The 6,081-nt window shown below is 47.5% G+C and overlaps 1 non-coding gene across 1 annotated transcript; it reads right to left on the reverse strand.

The window, feature by feature from the left end:
- Positions 1 to 552: 552 nt before the first annotated feature.
- On the reverse strand, positions 553 to 660 carry LOC123939511. The gene has a single exon (XR_006817890.1). It is a non-coding gene; the product is annotated as a U6 spliceosomal RNA (small nuclear RNA).
- Between the last annotated feature and the right edge of the window lie 5,421 nt (positions 661 to 6,081).

Raw genomic sequence — 6,081 nt, forward strand, 5'->3', positions numbered from 1 at the left:
GGTTTAGGGCTTTCGGATTTGACTCGAAAGATAACAGGGGCCAGGCAGGCCAGAGACACAGGTTCTGGCTGCAGTCGACTCTCGGCAGCTGCAGCACAGCCGGAGAAATCCGGAGGAGGGAGGGTCTGGGAAATCCCGGGAGGGAGCTTGGGGCAATGATTCCCAGCTGCTCCTGGCAGGCTGCAGAAACTAGTTCGACCCTGCTATTTACCATTTGTGAGCTTTCATTAGCATTTGAAGGGAGCGTGCACAGAATGCCCACTGAGCCTTTACAGCTGCACAAAAGCTAGCCAGCTGGCTGTGGGGGCGGGGAGCATGAGGGCTCTGTGAGCAGACGGGTTTCCTGGATCCAGACCCATCTTGTGTACCAGACTCCACGAGGACATGAGTCTCTTTCTATCCCGGCTGCATACAAAGTCCCTTCTAGTTACAAAACTCCCCAAGTTCTCAGCTACCTCAATGATCGATCAATATAGAAAGCATAGAGACTTTGTAAAGAAAAAAAATATTGTAATAGGAATACGTGACATGTTGAATTATTTATTTTAATTTTTATATATGGAATGCTTCACAAATCAGCCTGTCTTCCTATCACAGGGGCCATGCTAAACTCCTCTGTATCGTTCAGATTTTTAGTATATGTTCTGCTGAAGTGAGCACATGTTGAGTTATTAACTCACTTTCATTATTTCTTATGAAATAGAGACCAATATTGCCCTTGGGTTAGAAATAACATGTTTCTGGGGCGCCTGGGTGGCTCAGTGGATTAAGCCGCTGCCTTCGGCTCAGGTCATGATCTCAGGGTTCTGGGATCGAGTCCCGCATCGGGCTCTCTGCTCGGCAGGGAGCCTGCTTCCTCCTCTCTCTCTGCCTGCCTCTCTGCCTACTTGTGATCTCTCTGTCTGTCAAATAAATAAATAAAATCTTTAAAAAAAAAAAAAAAGAAATAACATGTTTCAGAAGCATGTTCAGACACGGATTCCAAACTCCTAGCCTTACAGGGCCCGCATTCCTTGAACCACTATGTGCCTGAGTTACCAGAAGCTTCCCTGAATGTTTGCACTCTAAGAAGAAATTTGGTATTTATTTATTAGGAGAAAAAAAAATGAGGCCAATATTTGGCTTTGGAGCCCAGGGTGGCACGCAGCTGTGTCCAGGGATTCAGTCTGGGTTCTCAAAGTCACTGCATCTGAGACTGTCTTGTCTTCCTCCTCTGAAAGGGGGAAAGAGAATGGAAGAGCTTCGAGTTTAAAGCACAAAGAATCCCAGCTTTATCCTGCCAGCTCTGCGGCCCTGTTCTGTATTGCCACAGTTCAGCCCAGTCATTCTGAAATGAGACTCACTTTAGACATGCAAATAACTCACCCTGGAGAATGGGATCATAGGGTCTCACAAGTAGAACTGTGGCTTTGAAGACCACTTGGGAGACTGCGGTGTTCTGCCAGGAGTACCTCCCGGTGCTAAAGGAGATCAGGACTACAAATGGGTTTAGAAAAGCAGAAAGGACTGAAGGACCACTCGGCTTTATAAAAGTGCTGAGTCCTGAATAAGTTGCAGGCCATTGATCCAGTCCATGCAATAGACAAGATTTTGCACGGACTCTCTTCTGTTGGCCAGGGTGGACACAGTCTTGGTCTACAGCTGCTTCTGTTCCTGAAATCTGATTTCCAGTCTTTCTCTACTCCTCTCCCCTTGTCCCCGCCCCCTCCATTGACTGGGCCCTCTCACGGATGTGATCCTCTGCCAGGTTTTGCCAAGGGCACTGGAGCAGCGTGGGCCAAGAGAAAAAGAAGCCTGTACCCCGCCCCCCAGCAGTAAAGCTTGAGCAGGCAGAGTAGAAGCATCAAAGGCAAGGCAAGGCGAAGATGAGGTGAGGTGGAGGAGCCCACAGAGGACGAAGCTGTGAAGACGAAGGGAGGAAAAGTCCAAGGTTTAATATGCCCCAGAAGGACCCACTGCAAATTCCTTATTGCTCAGAGAGCAGCCGTCCTGCCCACCCCCTCCGCCAGCCTTCAAAGCTGCTGCTGGCTTGTCACACGCTAAAATCCCTCCTTCCAGGATGCCTCATTTCCATTTCCAAAGGGACTTTGCATTTCAGAAAAACTGTGCTAGACTAAATAATTTGAGAGGTAACATGGTCTCATTGGTTAAGAGTTAGGACTCCCCAGGGCAAAAGTGCTTGGGTTTGAATATTTGCCACTTATGAGGGTTGTGATCTTGGGCAAGGCAATTAACCTCTCTGTGCCTGAGTTTTTCTTTTCTGTAAAGCAGGGATAATAGTAATAGCCCCTGGTTCTTAGATTATTGTACAAACTACAGGTATTAATCTTTGTAAAGTGCTCAGAACATGTTCTGGCACATAGCTTCTTTAAGATAGATATAGATATAGATATAGATGTGGATATAGATATGGCACCTGGGTGGCTCAGTGGTTAAGCATCTGCCTTCAGCTTAGGTCATGATCCCAGGGTCCTGGGATCAAGTTCCGCATCAGGGCTTCTTGCTCCGTGGGGAGCCTGCTTCGCCCTCTTCCTCTGCTGCTGCTCTCCCTGCTTGTGCTCTCTCTCTGTAAAATAAATAAAATCTTAAAAAAATAAATATATATACATATATACATGATCGCTTTATGACTACATCTCCCTGACTAGATGTAAGTTCTGAGACCAGGGGCACTGGCTGGGTTTGCTTGTCTTGTATACCCAGGGATCAGCTCGCACTGAATACGGTAAGCACTCAACTCTTTGGACATGAGAACCTCCAGACCTTTCCTAGACTCCAGCTACAGAAAAGGGAGACTGGGACCCCAGGTCCCCTTACCCACGAAGTAAAAGGCCCCCTGCTAGCACTCAGTAAAGCTGAAGTAACCCCCAAGAGCTATGCGGTGACACAGTTCCCTGTTCTCAGACCATTGGACTTCTCCCTGTTTTGACCACACAGGATGTGGGGCCAAGATCTTATCTGACTGAAGGAAGCACTTGGTCTCTGAGTCAGGCCTCACTGCCCAGGTTCAGGTGTGGGCCAAGAAAGAACAATCCGCAGCCCAGACAGCTCAGTAGCCTGTGGGCAGAGGGCCAGTCTCCTTCCCCGACTTCCCAGGCACCGGGACCCTTCTTCAGAAGTTTGGGCTGGATGCATCTCTAGATAGCCACACCCCAGCCCAAAGTTTCTTACTGAAGATGTTGACGTCTCCCCTGTGGCTTACAAGGTGATCCGCACTTGCTAGGCCCCTGCTTGGGCACCTCTCCAAAGATCAACTCTAGTTAGGCCCATAGGGAAGTGAATCTGAGTCACCTTTGATGTCAGTTTTTCTCTGTTGTATGTGGTGCTGAGAAAGGAATAGTTGAACCTTGAACACCACAGGTTTGAACTGTGCAGGTCCACTTATACACCCATATATTTTTTTTTTAAAGATTTTATTTATTTATTTGTCAGAGAGAGAGACAGAGAGAGAAAGATCACAAGTAGGCAGAGAGGTAGGCAGAGGCAGAGGGAGAAGCAGGCTCCCCGCCGAGCAAGGAGCCTGATATGGGACTCGATCCCAGGACGCTAGGATCATGACCCGAGCCGAAGGCAGCTGCCCAACCAACTGAGCCACCCAGGCGTCCCAACACCCATATATTTTTTTAAGATTTTATTTATTTATTTGACAGAGAGAGACACAGCGAGAGAGGGAACGTAGCCGGGGGAGTGGGAGAGGGAGAAGCCTGATGCAGGGCTGGCTGTCAGGACGCGGGATCATGACCTGAGCCTAAGGCAGACCCGCCAACCAACTGAGCCACTTAGGCACCACCACACATTTTGTGATCATTTTTTTTTATAAAGTATAGCACTGTAAATCTATTTTCCCCTTCTTATGATTTTCTTGACATTTTCTTTAGCTTACTTTATTGTAAAAATACAGTATACAATACATATAACATAGAAAATATGTGTTACTTGACTGTTTATGTTATTGGTAGGACTTCCAGTCAACAGTAGGCTATTAATAGTTATGTTTTGGGGGAGCCAGAAATTATTCGTGGATTTTCGACTATGTGGGGGATGAGGGTTTTTGCCCCAAATCCTCACATTGTTCAAGGGTTGAATGTAAATATTAACAAATGCTCCACTGATTTTTAAGATTTATTCCAGAGGTGCCTGGGTGGCTCATCACTTAAGTGTCTGCTTTCAGTTTAGGTCATGATCTCAAGGTCCTGGGATTAAGCCCCAGGTCAGGCTCTTTGCCTCTCCATCTCTGTCTGTGCCTACCCCCCACCACCCCAGCTCATGCTCGCATTCTCTCTCTCTCTAATAAATAAATAAAATCTTTTTTAAAAATGTAACATTTATTCCAATTTCATAGGTGCTAGAATATGGAAACCTGCCTCTCAGAATTGATGAAAACAGAACCATTACTACATACATACCAACAGCAGGAGGAAAAGACAGAAAGAGAACACTCACAAGTTCCACCAACAAATCCAGCCTCCAGAGCCTCTGACCTCCCTCTCCTGACAAGGGGTGAGCTGCCTGTGCTCCCACCTGAGCCAACCCCGCATTGCGCACTGGGGCCCCGCTCCTCTCAACAACAGAACCATCACTCCAGTGGTCCTCATTCCTCTTCCCTGCATGAATAATTGTTTCCTCTCAGCTAGTTCATTTCCAGTGCCTAACATTCAGGCTCATTTTTTAAAGTATTTATTTATTTAAGTAATCACTACGCCCAAGGTGGGGCTCGAACTCAGGACCTGGAGATCAAGAGTCATGGCTCCTCTGGCTGGGTCGGCCAGGCACCCCCTTCCAATTCCTTAACTGCACTCTACACAAAATTCCTTAAAAGAGAGGTCTTCTCTTGTCATCTCCTCATCCTCTCTTCCCCCATTTTCCCTTGAACCCTGACGGTGAAGGGAACACCAGCTTCCGTTCCCACCACTCCAATTAAACAGGTTTCTGTGAAGGTCCCCAGTGATCTTCCACTGCCAAATCCAAGGGTCAGCCTGACTCCTTAGCTTATTCACCTTTAAGCCGCAACTGATTTCCAAAATACTGAGCTTTCCTGGTTCCCCTCCTCCTCCACACCCTGTCCTGCCTTGACTACCAGACCTTTCCTCTGCCTGCCCCCACTCCCCCGGTGACTTCACCCAGTCCCATGGCTTTAATTACCTGTCCTTGGTTTAATAACTACTGTCCCCAGCTCTGGCCTCTCCCTTGAACTCAGGGTTCATGTGTCCTAACAGCCACCTCAAATTAATATGTCCAAAATCAAATTTTTTAAAATTCCAACTTCAAGAAGTCCTCTTGTCTTAAAAAATGGCAGTTTTCCCAGTTAGTCTGTCCAAATCATCGGAATCTGAATCATCCTCGACTACTCACTCTCTCACACATCTAACCCATCAGCAAATCGTTTTGGACTTCAAAATATCTCTAGAATAAGATCATCACACAGTTTCTGCTTGCTACCACCCTAGTCCCAATTATCAATTCTCCATTACCTGGCCTCTTGCAGTAGTCTCCTACTGGTTTCCCTAGGCCCCTCTATCTCCCGAGTTCCATCCCAAAGCGATCCTTAAAAGCTACGCTATACCAGACCCTGGCACATCTCTGCTCCTACTGTCCGAGGCTACCACCCCAGGTGGAAGAAAAGCCAAACCTTCCCTGGCCCCTCTGTGTTCCCCTTTCCCCTGCTTGCTCTGCTCCAGTCGCCTTGGCTTCCTGGCTGTTTCTAGAAAGCCCTTAGCACTCTCCCAATTCAGACAGTTTCTTCTGCCCCCCCCCCCCCAGTCATCTACCCCTTCCTCCTCCCCCCCTTCAGGCATTGGCTCCTTGTCACTCCATCAGAGTGTCCCCCCTCCCCAGAATAGCTCTTCCCAACATCATTCTTCCCCTTTCCCTGCTTTCTTTCCCTTCACAGGTCACTCCCTCACATTTTGCTTATCTATTTTATTTTCCTTGGCTGTATCTGTGGCCCTCATTTAAATGTGAGCTTCGTGAAGTCAGGATTTTATTCACTGCTGTGTCCTCTGCACCTCAGATGCCGTTTGGCATGTGGAAGGCAGCCTGTGAAAATTTATGGAATGACTTCCGATGCTGAAGAAAACTTTG

This window comes from Meles meles, chromosome 3 (genome assembly GCF_922984935.1).
Source record: "Meles meles chromosome 3, mMelMel3.1 paternal haplotype, whole genome shotgun sequence".
In the NCBI taxonomy this organism is placed as follows: domain Eukaryota; kingdom Metazoa; phylum Chordata; class Mammalia; order Carnivora; family Mustelidae; genus Meles; species Meles meles.